This window comes from Sturnira hondurensis, unplaced genomic scaffold (genome assembly GCF_014824575.4).
Source record: "Sturnira hondurensis isolate 20B ecotype Veracruz unplaced genomic scaffold, ASM1482457v3 Scaffold0004136, whole genome shotgun sequence".
In the NCBI taxonomy this organism is placed as follows: Eukaryota; Metazoa; Chordata; class Mammalia; order Chiroptera; family Phyllostomidae; genus Sturnira; species Sturnira hondurensis.
The window spans coordinates 36,995,567-37,021,639 of record NW_028076767.1 but is presented as its reverse complement, the minus strand read 5'-3'; the positions used below and the strand labels follow the sequence as shown (position 1 = coordinate 37,021,639).

General features: G+C 39.6%; 1 protein-coding gene across 5 annotated transcripts in view; it reads right to left on the bottom strand.

The window, feature by feature from the left end:
- The window catches only part of ZNF385B (zinc finger protein 385B), a 364,110-nt gene that overhangs the window by 78,605 nt on the left and 259,432 nt on the right, over positions 1 to 26,073 (bottom strand). The window contains exon 1 of one of the 5 annotated variants that reach the window (XM_037044356.1): positions 13,351 to 13,553. The exons of 3 other annotated variants lie outside the window; for them this stretch is intronic. The gene's annotated coding sequence lies outside the window, so the exon portion shown is untranslated. Of the gene's footprint in view, positions 1 to 12,742; positions 12,927 to 13,350; positions 13,554 to 26,073 lie in introns of those variants that run through there. One more of the 5 variants, XM_037044355.1, reaches the window with a different exon arrangement.

Sequence of the window (26,073 nt, the reverse complement as noted above, 5' to 3'; positions counted from 1 at the left end):
AACTTAGCAGCTGTTTACCATTTCATTAGCATTTTAATGACAGACAATTTGCCATGTTAAACACAGATTGTTTTAAAGTACTTCTGAATAAATATAAACTCAGCTTTCATCAATTCCCTCGCCTCAACGTTGCTGTTTTCACTTTTAAAACCTGCTTTTTAATATTGCCTCACCAAGTCTGATTGCTTCAAAGGGATTTTTGCAAAAGGTAAATAAATGGGGATAAAGTGCACCCCCCTCCCCCCGGCCATGGGTTAGTTTGTGCTTTGATCCCTCTGTCACCTTATTCCAGATTTTGCTGGGCAGCTACTGCTGTGAAGCACTTCTCTTCACCTCCAGACACCCCAAAGTCACTGGGAACTGGAAGCGGACATTTGGCCAGAACGCATTGCACCCTGCAAGAAAATGCTTAATGTCTCTAAAATTCGAGGACTCACTGAGAGAAAAAGAAGTTGAAAATATAATGAGCAGGTATGTCAACCAACATAAAGGGTTGTATAACGCATCCTTTACATCACTATTCTCACGGAACAGGATCAACCCATGCTGTTTAAATCATTTGGCAATATTATATAAGACAGCTCCTCTATGTAGTTTTGTTTGAAAGCATAGGCTATCGTCTTATATATCACACTGAATCAAGCCATAATAGGGCTTCATCTTATTTGATAATAAGGTTTTTATATTATTTCATGTGTATGTTTTTCAAACTCCCTGCACGAAAATGAAAGACAACATACAAGAGGGTATCACTCGGAGATCTGACAGTCAGTACTCTGTCCTTGGAAGCCACACACATCCATACAATCTCCCATAAGAATGCAATTAACCCTTTCCCATCAATTTTATTTTGATGGTAAAATCCAAGTTGTAGTCATCTATAGTTATGAAACCAACAATATGTGAAAGACAGCTCATCACTATGATCAAAAAGAAAACTATTATTTCAGTCAACGGCCTCTGTGATATAATAAGTGCCTTATTGTATCAATGGATTATGTCATAATTCATCACAATAAAAACTCATTTGAGGACAAGTTGACACCGGAAGCTATTGCTTCTAAAGGTCAAAGACCCAATATAATTGTGAAGGTCTATTTAGGATATAGCTTTGAGGATTGGTAGTGGCTCTTCTTTACATACCCATACCACAAACAAACAAAACACCTCATTCCAGAAAGGACAGTGTGCTCAAATCACAGAAAGTCTGCTTGGAGAAGCATTTATAGAATGAGATCAAATATATGCACACACATACATATAAATATTATACAGAGTATAATATATGTATAAAATATTCTATACTCTGCAGAAATAGTTCCTTCTTATACTATTATTACATACGTCTGCTTTAGTGACTACTAAAATAAAAAATCTTAACATATTATAAAAATCTATTAGAGGCAATGTCAATTATACAACTCCCAAAAACTTCTTTAATTAATCGAGTGACAGCTCCGATTTTTCACCAAACTCACTTTTCTTGTTTTGCGGCTTTCCTAACTCTGCTGCCCTGACGGCAAGCAGCAGGCCCTCTTACCATGACCCGCACCAAACACCTCCTCCCCCTTCATTTACTTCCACCTTTCACCAGTCTGCCATGTGAGGAGAACACGTTCATTAAGAGATCGTGATGCCCTGGCTGGTGTAGCTCAGTGGATTGAGCAGAGGCCTGTGAACCAGACAATCACAGTTCGATTCCCAGTCAGGGCACATTCCTGGGTTGCAGGCCAGTTCCCGGCAGGGGATGCACAAGAAGCAACCATACATTGATGTTTCTCTTCCTCTCTCCTTCCCTTCCCCTCTAAAGATAAATGAATAAAAAAAAAAGAGAGTGTGAAACATGGCCAGGAGGAGGGGGCTGTGTGGGTAGGGGATGTCACTGATAAAGGGTTTTGCCTCTGAGAAGGCTGTACAATAATAGTAATCATATTTTTATAGCGTATGCTATGTGTCAGCACTACCCTAAGCACATTGCATATGTGTACATATGTATTGCCCTAAACATGTTACATCACTGTATATATGCATACACACATATAAGCATATATACACTTGTGTGTATATATCCATAAATACTCATTATATGTACAGTGCCATTTTATAGATGAGAAACTGAAGCACAAAGTGGTTAAGCCCAACTTCATCCAGCTTGGATGTGGAAGAACCAGGATTCGAACTCAGGCAATTTGACTACTGAATTCTGCTCTTTTTTTAAATTAAAATAATCTTTTTATCCTCACTGGAAGACATTTTTTTATTGCCTTTAGAGAAAGAGGAAGGGAGAGAAGGAGAGAGAAACATTGATGTGAAAGAGAAACATTGATTGATTGCCTTCTTACATGTGCCCTGACTGGAGACTGAACCTGTAATCTGGGTATGTGCCCTGACGGGGAATTGAACCTACCACAATTTGGTGTATGGGACTGACACTCCAAATAAGTGGCCACACTGGCCGGGGCTGAATACTCTTCTTGACTACTATACTATGGTCAGTAAATTGCACACCTGAAACCACTTCAGTTACATAGAGACATTCTCCAGCTGTAGATAAAAACATTTTATCATCAAACTAAGGGAGTTAACATGCATCTCTTCTACAGCTAGGAATTAGTTGAAATTTTCGTATCCATAGTATTTTAGTATCCACAGTATCAGATACTAAAATAACTAAAATATACACACTTTTTAATGCTCTATAAGACGTGTTTCTAGAACATATTTATCTAAAAATAATCTCCCTCAAATAATAATATTATTTAACTCAGCACAGTGCTGACAGCACAGGGATCACAAGTTAAGTCAAAGAGAATTTGTTCTACTTACTAAGAGACAATAAGAAAATAATAACAACTACTATTTTAATGAGGTTCTACTTCATGCCAGGTGCTGTGCTAAGTGATTTGTGTCCTTTATTTTATTCGATTACGATACTCTATGAGGTTTATTATTACCCCCATTTTATAGATGAGGAAGATGAGGCTTTAGAGACATTAGGATCACACAGCAAGTGGGAGGACCTGTTTTCACACTGGTCATCATCTGACTGTAAATCCACGCTATCATTTAGTAAAGTTGGTTATATTTGTAAAGTTAGGTGAAGAAGATCCTATTGTCAAATGCATAGAAAATGCTGTCTTCGACACAGTTTAAAATATTTCTTTTCTGCAAGACATCTTCGATTTTTCAATACACTGACGGAAACTGTGGATGTCTAGGCAGATGTAACGTCTACCCTCAATTTCTTGAGCACGAACCAATCCTGTTTATTTCCATAGAGCTTCTGGGACAACATGACGCTAGGGCACATCCTTCAGGCAACACTGTTTGGATGTGTTAAAAGCACCAATTGAGGAGAAAGCTGACGACTTCCACATTTACCATTTACTTTACCATTCCCGTTGTGTTTACTTTCCTATACCTCCATTTTCTCTTCCAAAAATTGGGGCACGTATGAATGTCTACATCACAGAGTTGGTTGGAGAACCAACTGGGATTTTTCTGTGGAAGTGCTTAACCTCGTGTCTGACACAGCAAGTGTTCCATAGGCTTCAGTTACTGTAGTTAGGAAGTGCTCTTACCCCTTTTGCGCTAGGCTGTATCTCCAGAGAGTGTAAATAGTTAAATCCATGAATACTTCTAAAAGGCAGGATATGTCAGGATCCTACATTATTAACAAAATGTCAAGCAGGTTCAAGAGAGAAAGAAATTACATCTGGTTAGGATTTGGGTTCATAAATGTTTCTGCAGATGAGTTATCTCTTAAGTGTTGAGGAATGGTTAGCATTTTGAGAGGTGAATAAGGGAAAAATGAGTGAGGAAACTGCATAAACATAAAGGCATAGAGAAATGGAATGTATTAAATTAAAAAACATTTTAAAGGCACTTTAAGTATTCTTAGTAGTTTTGAATTAGAAGATAAAACAATAAAAAGAAAAACAGAACATCTGTGTTACCTTGGAATAAACAAAAATTTCTTTCCAAAAGTATTTATTTATTTTTAGAAAGAGGGGAAGGGAAGAAGAAAGAGAGGGAGAGAAATATCAATGCGTGGTTGCCTCTCATGTGCCCCCAGCTGGGAATCCAACTGGCAACCCTTTGGTTCATAGGCTGACATTCAATCCACTGAGCCACATCAGCCAAGGCTAAACAAAAATTTCTTAAATAGAAAACAAAGGGTGCTAAGAAAAAATTAGTAACATACTTTATTGTTAAGAATAAGAATATAAGTGTAAAATACTATCAAGGTAATGGAAAAGCCATCAACAGAATGGAAGATATTCATTATAGCCCTGCCTGGTGTGGCTCAGTGGACTGAGGCACAGTCAAAGGTTGCCAGTTCGATTCCCAGTCAGGGCACAAGCCTGGGTTGTGGGTCAGGTCCCCAGTGAGGGGCACATGAAAGGCAACCACACATTGATGTTTCTCTCCCTCTCTTTCTCCCTTCCTTCCCCTCTTCCAAAATATAAATAAGTAAATAATCTTTAATATTCATTATACGTATACAAAGGACTTGAATCTAGAATAAAGAACTCCTGCAAATCAATAAGAAAAAGGTAACATAATAGGAAAATTGGGCAAAAGACTTGAATGAATATTTCCCCAAAACAGATACTGAAATGGCCTGCAAACATATAAACATGTCTAATTTCTTCAGTCATTAGGAATGTGGAAATTAATGACACGCCATTACATATCAAATGCTGACACGAACTCTTATCTGAAGTATAAATTGTTACAACTTAAAAAAACTGTTCAGCAATATCTACTAAAATGGAATATATACATAGCCAATGACTCAGCAATTTCACTTCTAAATACAAACCTAATATAAGTGATGTGCTGGAATGTTCATAGAGACACTATTTATAGTAGCTCCAAACTGGAAATTAGCCAATTCACCCACGAATAATAGAAAAAAAAGTCTTTGTTATCTTCACCCAATAAGACATTCATATGATGGAATACGGCAATGAGAAAAAGAGATATGGGGTGTGGCGAAAGTACGCTAGCAGTATTCCATATGGAAAATACAATACTCAATAAATAATATCACAAGAATACACTCTGTTTTGTGTACTCACAACTGTAAACCTACTTTTGCCCGACCCTGTATAAGTACATGAGATGACAAATAGACCTTGCAAATACAATACTGGGGAAAGGAAATAAAATAAAGGAGCGTATCAACATTCTGTGTGACACCTCTTATAGAAAGTAGAAAATCGGGCAAAAATGAATCTATGCTGTAGGGAATGTGTCTGTCCTGGCAGGAAGAGTGAGATGGGGTCGGGGCAGAGTGACCGGAAGGGAGCATGTGAGGGGCTTCTACGGCCCTGCAGATGGTCTTGTACTTGATCTTAGTGCCAGCTGCACAGGTATGCATGTTTGTGTACATTCATCCAGCTGAACACTTAAGGTACACTTTTGTGGTTGTTACACCCCAATAAAAATTTCTAAAAAGTAATGTATTCAATGCTATTAATTTTAGTAAACAATTTGGACAAACATAGCAAAATTCCCCAACAAAAAGAACACCTTCAAATACTGTCAAGTTTGCACATTTTTAGGATGAACACATTTTCTGAGTTCTTTTTCCACAGCCAGCTTGATTTTAGTCAAAATGATTTGTGAGAAAATAAAAGTTCTCTTTAATGCTGATGCTTCCTTGCTGAATTTCAGAAGTGGATAGAGGAGACTGGTATAGAATTCAGTGATGCCAAGCAGAAAACTGTATGTCTAGAACTCTGAATCTATAATGTCTTAACAGTGGGAAGTCCTGTGCCTGCATCTTTCTTGGGGTAGGTCAGGGTTCCCTCCAAAGAGCTCTAACAGCAGCATCCTGGCAGCCTGCTGCATGGAAAAATAAATACTTGTGAGTACCACACTGAAGTGTGTAAGCAAAAAGGAAGTGCTACATCAAAAAACAGCAGTGAAAGCACATCATGATAGATTTTAAGCCACCATGTCCTTTGGGTTTAGTAGTCTGCCAGCTTTTACCCAAAATGAATCTTTCTCTGAGATGCAATGGAGAGCTTTTCAGGGGATGTTGGCAGTAGAAAGCATACAGCCAAGTGGTGATTCATCTACATCTGAATATCTTGCCCATGCACCAAGTTTCTTATATTTAAATCTGGAGGGAAAATTGGTAAGATTTATTTACTATATAGTATCAAATTGGTTAAGCATGTGACAGACTTCACCAGTTGCAATCATTTGTTAAAGGTACACTGAAAAATCTGAGAATTTCGGAATTTAAGTAAAGACAGTTGGTTTTCAAAAAAAGTCTTGGGATCCAATTGTCTTCTTTTAAAGTGAATTTAAAATGTTTTGCTTTGTTATAGTTTTTCTACATGTAACCCAATAGTATTAAACATGATCAGGCAAGAAAATCAAGGAAGGGAAAACAAGGTTCTGATGAATGCTGTCAAGTTTTTTGAAACTGTTTTTAATACACCTGACTTATCGAAAGGGAATGTCATGTGCTTAGTTCCTAAATGACTCTGCCTTTAAAGAAGCCAAAATTATCCCCAGACAGGGATTTACTAAAATTGTCTGAGGTCGAGAGTGGACTGGGAGGTCACGGCAGCCTGATGACATTTTCTGGCAGAAAGACCCAGGGAGATGGTCCTGAGCTGCATTTGCCCAGTGACTCCAGTCTGTGGCATCAAGACTCTTTTCAGAGATCCGAGGCCTCTTTCTGTTACAAACAGAGCAGCTATTTGCTCTCCTCTTACAACATGTTAGTGACCTAATGGATGGGAGCATAGAACTAGGACTTTTTTTAGAAATCTTCCTAAAAATACAGACTTTCTTAGGAAAACAACTATTTTTCTCAAACCACTGCTATTTCTAGAGGAACTACATTTCATAAAGTGTAGAGGTAAACATTATTTAGGCATTGACACTTCATTTTATACGAGAAGAACGTGACTGGGAGAACTGGACTCTGTATGGTATCTGATGATGGGATCAAACAAGAGCTTCTTGCTCAGGCACACGGTTGGAATATTTAGGTCTGTATGATCACAGAGGTGCAAGAATCATGTATTATCATTACCTTAAAAAATCTAAGTAGACTGGTATTTGGTCTGTTTTCTATTTATATATTTTTAAATTTTAATTTTTTAAAGTATATCTTTTTAAAAAATATTTTATTTATTTATTTTCAGAGAGAGGGGAAGGAGAGAGGGAGAGAAATATCAATGTGTGGTTGCCTCTCATGTGTCCCCCATTGGGAACTGGCCTGCAACCCAGGAATCGAACCGCGATCCTTTGCTTCACAGGCCCGAGCTCAATCCACTGAGCTACGCCAGCCAGGTTTTAAAGTATATCTTATTGATTATGCTATTACAGTTGTCCCAATAGTTTTCCCCTGTGCCCCCCTCTGCCTGGTACCCCCTTAACTCCAACAATCTCTCTACTTAGCTCATGTCCATGAGTTGTGCGTGCAAGTTCTTTGGCTTCTCCATTTCCTATACTGTTCTTAACCTCCCCCTGTATATTCTGTACCTACCAACTATGCTTCTTATTCCTCTACCTTCTCCCCCTCCCTCAGCCTACTGCTACCCCTCCATATGATCTCCATTTCTGTGGTTCTGTTTCTGTTCTGGTTGTTTGCTTAGTTTGTTTTTGTTTTTTAGATTCAGTTGTTGATAGTTGTGAGTTTGTTATCATTTTAATGTTCATAGTTTTGATTCTCTCTTTTTAAATAAGACCCTCTAACATTTCATATAATAAGGGCTTGGTGATGATGAACTCCTTAAGCTTTACCTTGTCTGGGAAGCACTTCATCTCTCCTTCCATCTAAATGATAGCTTGGCTGGATAGAGTAATCTAGGTTGTAGGTCCTTGTTTTTTATCACTTTGAATACTTCTTGCCAGCCCCTTCTTGCCTGCAAAGTTCCTTTTGAGAAATCAGCTGACAGTCTTATGGGTACTCTTATGGGTAGGTAACTCTCTGCTTTTCTCTTGCTACTTTTAAGATTCTTTCTTTAACTTTAATCTTTGGCATTTTAATTATGATGTGTCTTAGTGTGGTCCTCTTTGGGTCCCACTTGTTTGGGAGTCTCTGTGCTTCCTGGACTTGCATGTCTATTTCCTTTGCAAAATTAATGAAGTTTTCTTTCATTATTTTTTCAAATCGGTTTTCAATTTCTTGCTTTTCCTTTTCTCCTTCTGGCACCCCTATGATTTAGATGTTGGTATGTTTGGAGATGTCCCAGAGGCTTCTTATACTAACCTCTTTTTTTCCAATTCTTGTTTCCTCTTGCTGTTCTGGTTTAATGCTTATTTCTTCCTTATGTTTCAAATCATTGATTTGAATCCTGGCTTCCTCCCCTCCACTGGTGATTCCCTGTAGATTTTTCTTTATTTCACTTAGTATAGCCTTCATTTCTTCTCTTATGTTTTTGCTGTACTCACAGAGTGCTTTGAGCATCCTGATCACCAGTGTTTTGAATACTGCATCCGATAGGTTGGTTATCTCTATTTTGTTCAGTTCTTTTTCTGGGGTTTTGTTCTATTCTTTCATTTGGGGCATATTTCTTTGTCTCTTCAATTTGGTAGCCTCCCTGTGTTTGTTTCTACAAATTAGGTAGAGCTGATTTGACTCCATGTCTTGATTCACGTGTTACATTGTAAGGAACAGAGCCTTAGGTATTTGCTAGGGTGGGCACCTGCTTTGCTGCTTTGTGGTGCTGTATGTGGGGGAGAGGTCAGACAGGGACCAATACTGCTTACTTGGCTCTTTCTTGTGCTGTTTCTAGTCTCTTCCCCCCACTTCCCATATGTGACTGGCAGTCTTCTAGCTGCTGCCCTGGTGCTGAATCCCAGAGTGGGTGGGTTTGCATTCACTCTAGGACCATGTGGGTACTTTAAATGGACTCTCCTGAGAGATGGGCAGAGTCTTCTACCACCCACTGGTTTTTACAGCCAGAATTGATGAAGCTTTATTTCCCTGGGTTGGAACCCTGGGCAAGTCTGGCCTGGGGCTGGGCTTCCTCACTCCCCAAGTATCCCTCCCAGTTTTTATCTGCCACAGGTGAATGTGGGACTGCCTGTTCCACCAGCTGCCACCTTGCTGCTGCCAAACTGAGCCCTGCCTGCCCCTGCTCCCCATCTCCATCCCTCCTAATGTTCTGGATGAATATTTCTTCTTTAAAGAATTGGCTGTCTGACTTCCACACAGTTCAATTTTTCTGTCAGTTCCGGGTGTTTTTGTTGTTGTTGTTGTGAAGTTAGTTGTGATCCTTCTTACAGTTTTGCAAGGAAGTGAAGTGTGTCTACCTATACCTCCATCTTGGCCAGAAGTATCTATTTCTATTTTGACTGAAATTTAGAAGTATTCATTTTCAAACGAGATTTTCATTTTCATGTTTTATTAATGTGACTGATTGAAGAAATCAAAAAGAGAAAAGCCCAGTCAAGAGTCAACATTTTTTTCCTTTTCAAAGACTGGCTTAAGATTCATTGCAACACCTCATTCAAAATAATTCTTCTAATATTCCCAATGGGAAAAAAGAAAACAGCAAACCCATTAAAACTCTGCCTCTAACTGTACCGTCTGGATCAATATCACTAATTCAAACAGCCTCTCAGTAGGAGGCACACTCACATTTCTGTTGGTGGTTTTTCTACTGAAGTGCTATCAAAACTGCCAGCAAAACGCTATCTTTAAAGACACATTTTTTTTCCAAGCAATGGCAACCGACCCTCCATTGGAGCAGATCACGGGAGCAGGGCCTGTGTGTGAAGCCTCTGGCTGCCTTCAGACCTCTCCTCTGCAGCCCACAGAATGGGCTGGGCTGTAGGGCCTGCGTTCAGCCACTCAGGAGGTCAGTGCACCCAGCTGCTGCTATAAATTCTAGCTCCAGGACATACGACATTTTGCCTCCTAGTTTCAGAGAATTTCAGTTCTTGCACTTAGTGTCTAGGCAACTTGCATTTAAGAATCAAAAGGGTGTGAGGAGGGAAAGGGAGCATCAGTTTACTTAATGATCCTTTTAAAAAATATATTTTCCCCTCAGAAGCTTGCTCACTTTAAAGAAACAGAGTTAATATTTGTTTTGCCAGTGCTCTCTACTCCCACCTTTGTAGAGAAGAGAGATTCCCCTAGTTTAAATATTAACCAAACATCTCAAAAGCTATTCAAAAGCTGTGGCCCATGTTAAAAAAAAGTAAAAGTAATAGACTTCTAGATAGAAAGCACAATTAGGGAATAATGAGAAATGGTAAAAATTGTGTTGTAAGTTTTTCTTTTTGTGTGTAGATGCCATAACTACCACGATTATAATACACTATAGAGCATTTCGGAAAAATTCTAGTGGAGTATGACAGTCACGGTGACCATCATAGATGAGGCCACTCTTGGTCCTCCATCAGCCAAGAAACCATTTCATTCAGGGACAGGGATGCTGTGCAAGCAGCATGAAAACCACCACTGCATCCCGTGGAATCCTGGTATGAAGTGACTGATGTAAGCTACAACAGGGACGGGTGGCTGAGCAGAGATTGTGAGTGGTGGGGAAATAGTGGGGTTAGGATGGGGGAAAAGTAGGGGGAAACTGGGGAGGGAAGGGAGAGTGATGAGTTTGGCTCCATTTTGCAGCATGGACTAGGATCAGCACCCATTCCTTATTGGGAATTTCCTATCTCATTCCTAAAATAATTTCCTTCCCTTTTATCTCTTGAGTGTGTGGTGGAAATATGAATGAAATGAAGGTGTAGAGCAAAAACGAGATGAGCAGGAACAATCTATTTAAGCAGGACATCTAACTCCTCCAAACGAAGGACCTGGACACCTAGGAGACTCCGTGGTATCAGGCTTGTCCTGAGAAACACGAGTGTCCTGGGGCCAAGAGGATGCTTGTGCCCCATAGGGTCTCTAGTGGGTACTGAACAGAATGGCCAGTCCCTGGCCTGCCTTCTTGGAATTCTGCCATTGTCCTGACATCTTAGAAATCCATGCTCCTTCCTTCAGTCATGCAGACAGCTTCTGGGGCACTAGTGACATGCAAACAGCCTTGGATCAGGCCCTCTGACAAATGCCCAAGGTTTTCTGCATTGGAAGTGATTCATCATAAATGACTGCCCCTGTCCCTGCATATCATCTTTACTCTTCAACCATTATACTGACTTTGTACCAGTTTTTCTTCTGTGGAATTTATTTTTGGCTTCCCAAATGATTCCTCACTTGTCCAACCCCAATGATCTCCGAAAGTCAAAGACGGTGATATTTTACTACAGAGCCACATAGAAAATAGAGCACACAATCCCAGTACTTATCACTTTCATTTTCAAAGATTTGCTTTATAAGGCAACAAAGGAATGGAAATATTTTCCTTTAGATGAACACTTGTTTTGACTCTTGCTCCCTTCTGAATTTCAAACAGCCTGTTAAGCTCCATTTGTTCTAAAGGACACAAATGGAAGGTAAACAACTCATGAGAAAGGACTTGGTGCTCAATGTATTTAATTTGACAAAGCATGCTTCCACTTAAAGAAAATGCAAAAAACCCCACAAAGTTGCAAAATTGTACAATCTCTATTTCCCAACTTTGATCAACTCGCATCTTTTTTCTCTAACATGCCCTCTGTCTGTGTCCTGTACCCACCTCCCTTGTCTCCCTTCCTCTCCCTTTTGTCTTTTCTACCTCTTGCATCTCTCTTGCCCCTCTCGCGAGATGCCCCTCTCTCCTCTGTGGCTATTCTCCGTCTCTGTCTCGTTTTATCTCTTGATGAGTATACGCCTCTCTATCTATTTCATCTCTTTGTCTCAATTTCTGTCTCTCTCACCGTAATACTGCCAGCAAACTAGAAAACTCTCAAACTTTGTCGTTTGCCTTGCTTTGCAGCTATGTTGTATTAATTTCCTTTTCAGTATTTGCTCCTATAAATTGAAAAATGAGTTACAAGATTGTGCTAAGAGCAGAACAAGTTTGTCCCTGTGACAAGATAAAAGTTAAATTAAAGCCATATCTCCAGTAACGTTTTAAGTAGTCGCGTCAGTTTTAGTGACTAAGGATTGTTTTGTCTGTGCTCACACTATAGTATCTGCCATATGCATGACAGAATGGGACAAGTTCAAAACCTAAATGCACCATGGAATTTAATGGTATAGTTTTATAAAAACTCATCACCACTATCCTGGGCTATACAAATGCTGTAGCTTTTCACTGGGGAGCACAAGTGTATGAAGTACACTTCTAATGTGTTACATGGTTTAGGATCATCCCATGTTTTTCTGATAAAGAAAGTGATGCTCAAGGATAAATAATCCCATGACTAAGCAAATACACAAAAAGTTTCTAACAGTAGTAACTACACTGAGCAACGGTGTCTGCTAAGAGGTCCCACGCCACAGAGTGGTCTCTAGGACCTTGCGTGGGCTTTACTCTTTGCTTTTTTCGCCAGAGTATACTGAAGCCTCTCTGTTTACCCTTCTAATCCACCAATGAGGGAGAATAAAAGAAGCTGATGCTCTTTCGATATTTTTCAAACCTTCTGAAATCCCGCTGGGGCCTACGAGATAAAAACATCTTCCCCGTGCCAAGAGTTTCTAAGCTCTTTCCTAACTAGTGTTTATTCATGTTTAAAGAAATAGCAAAATGAAAAGAAAAAATATTTTAGGTAGGGAGAATATAAAAATAAAAATGAGAATTTCACCAATACCTATTGTATACACATAAAATACATGTCTCCTCAGGACAGACAATACTCCCTCTTGAGGAGCTACACTTACCTGCTCTCTGGAGAGATTTCTAAGCCCACAGGACTAAATACACACGCAGCCATCGAGCTCTGACTTGAACTAAATGGAAGGTTAAAAACTTGAAACACGCTTCTCACAAAATCATGTGACAGGAGTGCAAATAACACACGTCACTCAATTTTATTACAGGCTAGCAGCCATTGTCACTGAATGTGCATTCTTGAACAAGCACACTCATCACTTTAAACACACTCCCCGGGAGAGAGGAGAAAAGGGAGAGAGGGTTCTAAGACACTTGGATTAAACGTGAATCATATGTTTACCTGGTAGTTATTCTGAGACAGTTTTCAAAAGAAAAAGAAACCATAGTTCATATAGATAAAGGAAATGCGGGCAGTCACATCCATCTTCATTACATTTAGCCAAGTGAAGCAACGTTACAATTTGAATAAAAACAAGTTTGGAAAACCAAGATCATAATCAGGCAAGGGAGGTGTGAAATGAGCAAATTCTGTTTGCTCTAAGTCTGATAATTGTTTCCTTCTCCTGAAATTGACATTAATTGTTTCATGTTTTGGTCACATACTTCACGAAAAAGTTCCCTGAGGTGTAAATGCTGATCAGCCTGCACCACTTACCTTTGTTAAGAGTACGGTCCACCGTCACTTCTGCATTGAGTACTTTATGAGGTATTGCATTGAGAGATAAATAATTCCATGGTTTCAACCTGGCGCTCCTGTGAAACGCGGTGCTAGGAAACAGGCGACAGGCAGTGCATCTGAACAAATCACAGGTCCTCTAATTGCAGCTTAGCTCTAATTACTATTGAGGGTAGTGTTTGCAACTTGATTCCAGGGAGAGGGCAGACTACCTTCTGACAACACTGAACCAAATATATCCTAAAAGACTGACAAGTTACTTTCTTTCATGTAATTTTTCTGATTGACTGCCAGAAACTACCACTTTAAAACAGTAGGAATGAAACCAAATAATGGGACACCCGCTTCTCCTTCCCAGAAAAGACATACAAGTCTCTCAAAATATTTATGTATTTTAACAATCTGGAATTTTTGGTATCTTTCTTTTCTTGGTGGACAACTATATCTTTAATTTAATATTGCTTTTTATTTTTTAAAAATCTTCTCAAAATATGAACTTTATATTGTTAGCACAGAACAATTTGTTTGCATTCTGTTAAGCGTGAAGAATTTGTTTCCTTTCTGGTGTATTTTTAGATTTTTTAAATACAGATTCATAGCATATAATTTATAAAAAACTAAAGCTGATAATTTGATGTTTATAACATTAATGGGGATGTTTTTGCATTTCAGTTCAAACACCTAATTTCAGTTATATGGGAAATAATCATGGTGAAATTAGCAGCTGCACAGGCTTGCAGCTAAATGACACATCATTTACTCATGTATCTAACTAATTTCACTCTGTCTAGTGGCATCTGACCATATGATCAGAATAAGGCTTTTGATATACCCATGTTACACAGTGTGGCTATGACTGACTGGTTGTTTTGCTCACGCTAAGCTTACTGTCATTGATACTGATGAGTTAGCTTAATGGGCATCTGACTAAACGAAAAAAAAAACAAACAAACCAACCAAACCAACAACCTTGAAATGACTGGTGTTTGCAAATGTCAGGAAGGATTTTACACCTTTGGTTGTGCAACTTAGCACTTTTGCAAACCACCGCCAACACGTCAGTGACGTACAGAACAAATTATACTGACTCAAATTCAATGATTTGGTATATCTGTTTATGCCGGATCTGCGCAGTAACTGTCGGGGACAGGCAAACCTAAGGGAATAATTAGATGCAGCAATCAAAATGGTAATTATAAAACCAGCTCTTAGTAAAGGTGCATATCTGCAGGCCCAGTGATCTCAGCTGTTACAACAAAACAGCATTTTAAATGGGGCACATTATGTTAGCTCCATACTCAAATTTCCCCTAAATAACAATTGCGTACTTCTTGCTCACACAACATTTATTTAGGTCTTCATAATTAACATTCTAATCAGTGCTGTAGTTATGAATTTTTATTTTATTTTAAAAAATCTGTACCAAGATAGACCTCTCCTAAGAAACTCTTTGTTCAGTATGGATTATGTTGATGCTTCTTTCAAAGTATTTTTCTTTTATGGAGTATGAGGCAAAATATCCCTAAACCTCCCCACCCCCTTTTTTGCCTGCCCTTAAATCATGCCTGATTTGTGAATTATTTTTCTAAAACGTTTCCAAGTCTGACACAGTAGTCCGTACTCAAACCCCTGAACCCTTTATTTATACCTTTCACAGATGCTTAGCTTAGTTCAGTGGTGTACAAAGTGTGGTCCCCAGAGCAGCAGAATCAGAATCAGCATCAGCATCATCTGAGAACTTGTTAGCAACGCAAATTCCCAGGATCCATCCCAAATGTGTGGAGTCACAAACTCTGGGGGTGGGATCCAGCAACCTATGCTTTAACCAGATGATGTGAAGCACTCCGATGTTTGAGAACCACTGGTCTATGGTCATGCATGTACTAAGAACAGTAAGAGAATGGGATAAGGAACATTTAACCCTCTATGTAGGGAAGCACAGGAGAGATAAAGGCTTAGCAGAGAAGTGGCATTTAAGTGGTCTGAAAAGAATAGAAACAGTCTGGATGAATCTGAAAGGCGCGCTAGGCATCCCTCACCCATCAAACCCATCACCTGTGCCCTTGAGTTAATACAGGCCCAGCGATTCCAACCCTCTATTCCATCTGTCATCATCTTTCTTCAGTCATTCCACCTTTTAGGGCAACAAAGAAGAGTTGTCTCATTCCTGCTGGCCTCTGTGCACCAACAACTTTTCCCCCTTTTAACTTATGATTCCTTTAGAGTAACCTACACTTTCTTTATACTTTTTACTATTACTTCATAGCATAAATCCAGTGATCAGGCTTCTGATTTCTCCAGCCTAATAAAATTACAGTTTTGAAGTTCCTTATGAGTCCTCCTTGACCTTGAAACCATTGGTAGAACATGATCCCATACCTAACTGCCCTCTTCTCCAAGCTTAATTTCTGTTTTTTTCTGTCTTTCTTTCCTTTTTAATCTTTATTATATTTTTTCCCATTACCATGTAGTCTCCTTACCCTCCTCCCCCAATCAGGCACCTCACTGTTGTCCACATCTACGCTTGACTTTGTACTTCCAGTCACCTGCTGAGCTTCTCCTACAGGCAACCTGCTGGCACCTGAACTTCAGCGTGTACAAAATTAAACCATTTTCTTACTAGCCACCCTAGCGCCCCTTCCCCAAGGGACATTCCTCCTCTGTGGTCCTTGTTTGGCTGCCTGGTGCCACGAGTCTCCCAGTTACACAGACTCTAAAACCTGAAGCTGCATCCGACTTCTTCCTCTTCCTTGTCCCTGAACCAAGCTGGTTATATTCATGACATCTTTCACCTCCCCCTCTTCATACCCATTACCACTACCTTCGGTTAGGTCTTCATGAGCTGTTCACTAGCATAATCCTTTAATCACTGTATCCCCCTGGAGCCAAATAAATTCTTAGGAAAAAACAGCTTGGATCAATCAGTTTCCTACTCAAATGTCTTCCATAGCTCTCCTTAGTGACTTACGGACTCTGAAATCCAATGCACTTGTTCCAATCCCCACTCTGCTACTTAGAAGCTGGACAACATTAACTGAATCAACTGACTTCTTCAGCTCCAGGTTTCTCAGCTGACAAGTAGGAATAAAATGGTAGAGTCATATCTAATAAGGAGACCTGAAAGAACTAATACATGTAAATTCTAACTAAAGTGCATAGAACATTGAAGGATTCAGTAAATAATAAGCATTATTATTATTACCATTACCAAAGCCATACTGCATAATATACTTCCAACACCTCAGTTCAGTACCTATCGTCACCTTGAAATTTAACTGAGAACCATTTTCTTACTCACACTTTCTAACATACTTATTCCTCAAGGGCCAGGACCAAACCTTAGTTTTCTGTCTTTGGCTCCTTAGGCAGTGTCTTATGGAGCTGGTCACTGCACAGCCCTGGCTGGTTCTTGTACACACATTTTTCTTAGTTTTATCACTTTGTTCATGCTTTCCAGGATGACCTTCCTTTCCTGCCCCCTTTCAAATTCTCTCCCTTTTCAGGTGGTGTTTTACATGTCATCTCTTCCAGGAAGCCTTCCCACTTCCATCAGAAGAAACTATCTTGTTCTCCTGTGAACCCACAATACCTCTCATTTACACTTCTTTTACAGTACTTAAGACATTCTACTGTGCATGTGTCTTTCCCCTCAAGCAGCTCTAAATGCTTCTGGGTTAGAGACCAGACTTGATTTACTGCTGTTTGCCTAGTACCTTGCCCAGAGAGAACACTCAGTGGACATGCTGGGTGATGAATGAGGTAAAGGGAACAACACGTACACTCTTATTATAAGAACTGTGCTGCTGCATACTACCCGATTAAAGGTTCCCTTTCTCATTGATAATCATGATGGTCTTTAAGGAGTAAATGGTTTATGAGAATTAAAGAAACCACCCATTTACAATATAAGAACCCGTATATTGTAAATGGGGTGTGTGCCTAACCTTGAGTTTAAAGTTAGTATTCTGGAACTTAATAGCATTTCCATGAAAACAAAATCATAAGTGGTCATTGGATTACTGGGATAGTTCTCAAAAGCTTCATCACCCCACAGGAGAGGCGTATTAGATAGAACACTACACTATCAATAGCACCCAAATGACATTATATGGGGTCTTAAACAGGAGTCAATATCCTCCAAATGGTTGTGAAGATGTCCAGTGTTTCTTGCAGAACAAGTATCCATCAGTAGATGAGTGGATTTAAGAAAAACTGTGGTACATTTACACGATGTAATACTATACTACTTGCAGGTAAAAAAGAAGAATATCGTACCTTTGCGACAGCATAGTGGACCTGGAGGACATTATGCTAAGTGAGATAAGTCAGTCAGAGAAAGACAAATACCATATGATTTCACTCGTATGTGGAATCTAATGAACGAACAAGCTAAACAGAGACAAACACATAGATAAGAGAGTAGGCTGATAGTTACTGAGGTTAAAGGGGAAGAAGTGCTGGGTGGAGGGGGGAAGGGAATTATGGAGCAAAAAAAAGAAAAAGAACTCATGGACATGGACAACCGAGTGGTGACTGCCGGGGGGAGTGGGGAGGGAGGTGGAGGAGGGCATGGGGGGATAAATGGTGGTGGACAGAGACTTGACTTGGGGGGGTGAACAACCAATATAGTGTACAGATGATGTGTTGTAGAACTGTACGCCTGAAACCTTTATAATTGTTTTAACCAGTGTCACCCCAATAAATTCAATAAAAAGGAAAAAACAGAAAAACAAAAACCATGTATTTTGTATTGTTCTTTGTATTTTAAGACATACTCAGAAAACCATAACCAGAAGCCAATTTTCTTGTGTATTCTGATGATTGCTTTTCATCAGGGTGAACATGATCTGGTTAAAGAATCAATTTATAATTGCCAATTATAAGTTGTAAATTTAGAAAATAAAAGCCCTCTGTGAAATTGTCCATATTTAAAATATTTAGAAATCAGAACGTGTTTTCTTACTTACAATTCTAAATTTCAGCTCCTTTGTCTCCACATCCCTTGACAAATACATAATGACCTGCTAATAAACTTTTAATTACATTCATTAGGAAAGCCTGTTACTTTAAAGTAACTCTTGAGTGAGTAAATAATTCTTTTTTAATGGAAAAATAATTGCCTTACCAATAATCTAAATTGCAATGTTACATTTTCACAAATTTACTTATTTAAAGCTGTTTAAATAAGGCAAGTCAATAAACAAGAAGTTATCTGTGAAAAAGACGTATTTCCAACTGCTCCTCTTGCTCTCCCAGCACTGAGCTCAACAGTATGGTAAACTGAACACTGGGGTTCCCGGTCCTTAAGAAGGTAACTGTCTATTTGGGAAACAAAAATAATACATCTGAAACAAATGGAGACTACTACTGAGACACAAAATTTAGTGTAAATGGTGGGCACAAACAGAGAAGTGGTACAGGAGAGAAGAACATGACCTCCACAGTGGCAGGATCTCTGCTCACTAATGCACCCTAAGCACCTAGAACCAAGCCTTGCACATACTGTGGACTCAACACACAACTTCTGCACTCAAAGGAGAGACCAAGTGGGTTAGAAAGCCCGTGAGGGTAGCATGTGAGAGAGGCCACAAAAACGTGTTGCTCCCTGGCTCTTTCCTGGGCTCACCCCCTACCTTGAGACTATTAAGCAAGTCCTGTTGTCTCTGCCTCCAACATACACTGCAAACCTTTCTGTTTCTCTCCTTGTCACCGCCACACTGTGGTCTAAGCCACCAACATCTATCTGGATTACAAAGCTCTTTCTGGGACTACTTATATGTCCCTACCCTTGGTTCTCCACACAGCAGCCAAGCAGTTTAAAAATACAAATCTTACCATGTTACTCCAGTACACAATGGTTTCCCACCACACTTTTGAATAAAATCTTACTGTGGCTGACAGTTAACACACGACTGAGTCCATGCTTAGTTCCCAGGCCTCACTTTCTGTGTTCTCACCCTTACCTGCCTTCCCCCACCAAGATCTAAGCTTCAGTTATCTTTCCCAAACACGTCAAATTCATTCCTTTATGAAGGCTTTTGCCTTTGCTGTTCTCTCAGCATGCATCTCTCTTTCCCCAAGTCATTTGTGTCTTAGCTCAGCTGAGGCACAGTTAAGGCCTTCAGCAAGGCCTTCCCTCTGTTACATTGCTCTGTTTGATTTGCACTACCCCCCTATCTTTCTCTAAAAGTATCTTGTCTTATTTGTTTACTGGTTCATTGTCTCCTCTCACTAGAATGTCATCTCTATCACAGCAACAGTTCTATTTTAGGTACTCAACTCCTGGCTTCTAGAACAGTGCTAGGCTTATGGGGCACTCAATATCTATTTTAAATGAATGAGTGAATGAATGACTATACTTTCTATACCTTTTCAAGTATGAAGACACATTTTATTTTGAAAAAAATGTTTACACAAGACAACTATACTTGAACAATAAAAAATAAAATAAAATATTTTTATTGTATTTTTCCCATTACCATTTATCTGCCTTATACCCTCTTTCACCTCCAGGCAATCCTGCCCCCCATGATCACCACATTTTTATCCATGTCCATGAGTCTTTTTTTTGTTTTGTTTGGTCTCTCCATCCCTGACCTCAACCCTGAGCTATCAGCCTGCTATATCTATGAGTCTGTCTCTATTTTGCTTGTTAGTTCAGTTTGTTCATGAGATTCCACATATGAGTGAAATCATATGGTACTTGTCTCTCTCTGAATGGCTTATTTCACTCAGCATAATGTTCTTTGTTTTAAACATTACATCATTTGAAGGACTCCTCTCGTGTTATAACTGTTTTCTTCCTCAGTATTCACCGATTATATACGATGCTGTTGTGAAGCCAGTATCATCTAAAATAAAGGTATTTCATGATCATAGTAGGGCTGACATACATTGGCAAGAGTATGTTGGGTATGTGTGAGACATGGTATTTACTCGATCTACAAAATACACAGTTCCCATTTCCACTTACAGGTACGTGATGTTATGGGACTCACTACAATGCAGACTTAATATAAGGGAGCAGAAGGAATGGCAGCTGTCCCCATTAGAACTTTCTCAAGACATAGATAAGAATAAACTCAGTGTAAAGCCTTATCCTAAACAAAGACAAATTGACTTCTGTTTTAATCCTCACCCAAGGATATATTTTTATTGATTTTGACAGAGAGAAAGAAACATCAATGTGAGAGAGAAACATCACATGAGATCAATTGCCTCCCATACGCTCCCCAACCAGGGATCAACCTTGCAACCTAGGTATGTGCTCTGACCAGTAATTGAACTCGCAACCTTTTGGTGTAGGGGACAATGCTCTGACCAACCGAACCACCTGGCCAGGGCAAAGTAACTTACAGTTGAACGTTCCAACACTCCAGTAGATTTATGGCTTATCTTTACTCATTTGTACAATAATGGCTAACACATAGCATTTATTATATGCCAACACTGTTCCAAGCACTTTATTTATTCACTCAGTCTTCCAATGAGTGCAGTAAGGGGGGAACTTGCTATTACCTGCAGTTTATAGACGAGGAAACAGGACACACAGAAATTCTGCATCTTGCTCAAGGTCACGTACCAGGAAGTGGCAGAGCTGAGATACAAATGCACATTGTCTGGCTCTACAGTCCACTTTAATCATTGTGCTACACTGCCTTTCTAGTGGGAGGTACTGTCTTTACACCCATAGGGAATCTCTTGCATCATACATAGCATATAAGAAAAATTGCCCATCAGATGTCAGCTGCTTCTAAATATGCATGTTCCACTTACAAACATTTTTAAGCGGTTGTTTTTCTCATTACTGCCAAATAAAGGTCTGAGATGCTCAGCAGCAGTGATTTCATGAAGCAGTTCTATATCATGTGAGAAATCATGAGGAAAATTTAAATCAAATACCAAATGTCCCTGTGCTTTAATATCACAGTGAACACAGCATTATTTTCTAGAATGTGCTGTGAAGTCTGTGATAAGATAGCATATCTTAAAATGACTGGAAACCAAAAATGGATTTCTGAGTGTTATTCCCGACTTGCCAAGAACGTTCTATTCTGACAGGTTAGAACACAGGGATTCAGACCTCACCTTAACATATAAGGTTTTCAAGTGTGCAAACCTCAGAGATTTCTGCACAGTTTTGGGTCAGGCTATTTATGAAGGAAGTTCAATATTAGCTTATAGAACCAAGACAATGCTAATAAGATAAGATTGAGGTTTTCTCATTCTATAAGGTCCTTCATTTTTTCTAACTCCACCCACTTCTTCCTTTTTAAAGAGATGAATTAGCTTTCTGATAAAATGTGAATGAATCAAGAAGGAGCTGAGTCTACTGACCACAGCACATGCTGAGCAGCGTGACCCTTCCGTAATAAACCTGTCAGAAAGCAGATTTTCTTTTCCACGTGGGACTGTCTTCGCTTTTCTCATGTGAGACTTAGCAAGTGGGCACCCTGAGTCTGACAGGCCACTTCTCTGCTCCTCAGCTGACAACTCTTTTACACAGACACCAGCCAAAACCCTTACTGGGGCACGCAGTGGATTGGAACTTCTGAATCACACCCAGTAGAGAGAATCCATCATCCCTGAGCTCTCTGTCTGTCCCATGTCCCAGAAGCATCACGGCTCTCCTGCAAGTGACCCCAGCTCCAACAAGATCACACAAAGACACTGGGCCAGGGAGGGATTAGCTGTTGATGTGGAGCCGGGAAACATGTGCATGCGATTCTTTGAGAAAAGGGGTCTCTGGGTTTTCATTTAAGGATCTCTGGCATAAAGCCTAAGCAAAATCAAAATCCACAAACATGTCCTCATTTGAGGGAGAATAGAATCAGATTTAATCATTTCTCAAAGGAGTCTGTGATTCAAAGAGCTTAAAAATCTCTGCATATATTTCTGAAAAATTATAAACAAACTGAATATCTTTTTGCAAATGAAATTTGATTTTTAATGTACGAGAGGAGCCAGTGAATAAAGAACATCTACAATGAATCTTTCTGTAAAGCAAATACTTACTTCATAAACCACAGATGTAACCCAGAGTTTTTCAGTTTTTAGAAGATTCAGATTATTCAACATCAGGCTTGTTCAAATATTACATATCACGATACTGTATGAATAGCAGCTAACTCCCATTAAAAATTTACAATGTAGCCTGGGGGTCGAGTTCAGGTTTTATGTAAACTGAAAAAAGAGGACACTCTAAAAAGTCCCTGATCTTAAGCGGGCAGAACTTTAGTTATCCTCTGCTCCAGAGACCTCATTTAATGGATGAAGAAATTGAGGTTCCGAGAGGTTATGTGACTTGCCCAAGGTCATTGCAATAGTTACTGACAATAACAGCTGTAAAAATAATGACAGCGATTATGATGATGATGACAGCACTATGATCTGTTGGGCATTTACTTGAGCTAAGCCTTTTAAGACTTTAACCTCATGTACTCTCACTACAACCCTAGAAGATTTTATTTCATCTACTCAGCAGACGAGGCACCCTACCCAGGGCTGCATAGCCAAAAAACGGACAACTCAGAACCCAGACCAATTCACAACTCAGAACCCTGCTTTAATTTGAAAGCAGTGCTTATACGTACTAGGTTCAACTGCTTTCCAGAAGACAACAGAACAGAGAGTCACATGATCTTGAAGTATAAACATCTTGAAGATGTATCTACAAACTTTAAGTTTTATTTATATATTTAAAAGGTTTTCTCTCTTTTTTAAATGTACTATTAACCAGTCCCTGCTAATGCTACCCATTCACAGGCATATACTAGGAGTACAACAGGGGTATGAGTTCAGCCCTGTTCACCCAGGCGTCTCCCCAGTCTGCAGGCCAAGGGAATAGACCCATATGGAGTCTATGCTCTCCCTCCCCCATTTCTGGACCACAGTCTGGATACACGGGACTTTATATGTCCATGTCCTAATAGTCGTGGAGCCATCTCCAGGGACTGCAAAGGTCTCTTTTCCAGATCTGTCCCTCTGAGGTACCAGGGGGTGGCCTCTGAATGGCCGTTTTCAGGAAAGCTAGCTGGAGCTTGGCAGTGCCATGTGGGGCCACACACCTGTAGCGGAGGACTGAGCTGGAGTGGGAAAAAAAGGGCGTGGGACAGGAGCCACATGGTGATTCCACCAGAACTTTGAGGATCCTAAATAATTCTGGGAATTCTAAAATAAAACCTGGTCTTTTTGAACTTTTATGACTGTGTGTTCTCAGTATAAGAGGACAGCAGCCCTGATCAGTGTGATTCAGTTGGTTGAGCACCATCCCAGAAAGCAAAAGGTTGCCAGTTCGATTCCCAGTCAGGGCACATGCCTAGGCTGTGGGCCAGTCCCACTTGGAGAACATGCAAGAGGCAACCAATTGATGTTTCTCTTTCTTTTTTTCTCCCTCCTTCCCCCTCTCTCTAAAAATAAATAAATAAATAAAATCTTTAAAAAAAGAGTAACATATATTTTATTTATCAGCTCAATAGTTTTTTAACTTTAAAATAGATGTATGTGGGCCTCACAAGTGGTAGGGTGGGTAGGGCAGGACTGCCTGCTTTCTGGTTCCCAGTGCTGCTCTCTCTTGGCTTTCCTGGCCCTTTGATCCCTTTGGCAGGGCTCCGTATCTGCTGTGGTTCCTGTGTTCCTCACTCTACCTTTAACGGGGACCTGGTATGAAATTCATCTGTGCAAACATCAGCCGACTTCAGGAAAGCATGGTTGGGAATTTTGGTATCAACTACATTAAGTCTCTGGAGTGAGAAATGTTCCTGAAGAAGAATACAGGGACCAGACCAACACAGGGCTTACAAGTCATGTTAAGGTGTGCAGATGTAATCTGAAGGTAGTGAAGAGTCAAAATAGACTTTAAACAAGGTCATGGCATGATGAGACTTTTATGTTAGGAAAATCAGTGGATGGAGAATGGATTGTGTGTATGTTCAAGAAGAGGTGGGGGGAGGGGAGCAGTAGGAGGGACATAGAGATTGATGGAGCTAAGGGGTCCAACCAGAAGCATCCCAGTAATCCAGGTGAGCGACAGTGTTGGCACAAGCAGAGTTAGGTTGCAGTGAGAAAAGACAGAAGAAAGAGGTAACTCAACAGGATATGGAACTGACTGGATGTGGCGCTGATAAGCGCTGGAGCAAAGCAAAGTCCCCAGCCTGGGTGGATGAAGGATCAGTCGCAGAGAAGGAGTGCAGAGGGAGGAGTATACTTGCAGAACAACTTGGTTTCTGAGCTTTGACTTCAGCGCCACTCCAAATCGGGGCTTTGGGTTTTCGTTTTTCAATACCACATACTGAGACTGAGAGCCCAAGGCCATAGCGTTAGACATGGGGGCCCCCTCCCCACTGTGCCCTGCGTCTTTTCTGCCACCAGGAGGGACGAAGGGTGGGCAAACAATAGCCATGAAAAAGGGAATTCCTGAATGACACTCTCATTTGTAATTCTTCTGTAAGACATACACATTTGTTTAAGATAGTTGGCTGTCATGAACTGTTTGATACACCAAAATGTGACAGAATTTCCACAATTATATTTGACTTTTCAGTGTCTCAAGTATTACAGCAAGAATTCAGATTTAGTCATTATATCAAGATTTTCCTATCTAATATTTTGTTAACCTCGTAAGTGTTGATCTTTTAAAGATAAAGAAAGTTAGAGAATGGCTAATCCATATTCCTCTGTAACATATCTTCTCCAACTGTACACATGCATTTCAAAGTACACCTGTATCAAAAATTAATCCTTATCAATAGATCTGAGTTACAGTCTCTTCTCAGTCTCCAAGAATTTGACATAGGCAAAACAAAACCAGAACAAAAATTTTCGCCAAAACAAAAATTTTAAGTAAGAGCACTTAATTTTGGATAAAAATAATGTAATTCTTATTTTTTTATTTTGCCAGACTAAACATCAACTGATACATTAATAACCCTTTGTGAAGTTAGCAGCTACCAGGGAAAACAAAAACAAAAAAACAAATAAACTGTAAAGGATGGGTTCAGTTCGTTTTTTTTTAAGATTTTTTATTTATTTTTTAGGCTGAGGGGAAGGGAGAAAAAGAAAGGGAGAGAAACAGCATGCGGTTGCCTCTTGCATTCTCCCCACTGGGGACCTGACCCACAACTCAGGAATATGCTTTGACTGGGAATCAAACCAGTGACCCTTTGGCTTGCAGGCCAGCGCTCAATTCCCTGAGCCACACCAGCCAGGGATGGGTTCAGTTCTTGAAAACAAACTTTTCAATAGTAAAGTGTATAATTTTGCTCAACATTGAGGAGCATTGTCTGCATTACTCATTAGCTATATCATATACAGTAAAGTTTTTTTTTAATCTAAAATTTAGGTTAAAAGCAAAATTTAAGAAAGTTGCTTTTAAACAATTGTGCTTTGTGAATTTTTGAAGTTAAAAAAAAAACAGAAACAAATACTCTGGGTTTTTCACAAAGAAACAAATACTCTTTTTCTTTTCAAAAAAGAAATACAGATGAGAAGCTTTCAAGGTCTCCATCAATATTTTAAGGGAGCTGAGAGGAAAAAAGTCATGTCGTGTCAGCAATGCCGAGGTTACTCAGATCTAATGCCCATGTGGCTTTGGATGAAATTCTTAATTTCTTTATATCCCAGCTTCTTTGTGAGTACTAGAAATAGCATCAAAACAAACTTACTAAAATGCCATAGCAAATAAGGTTTCTAATGAGTTCTGAC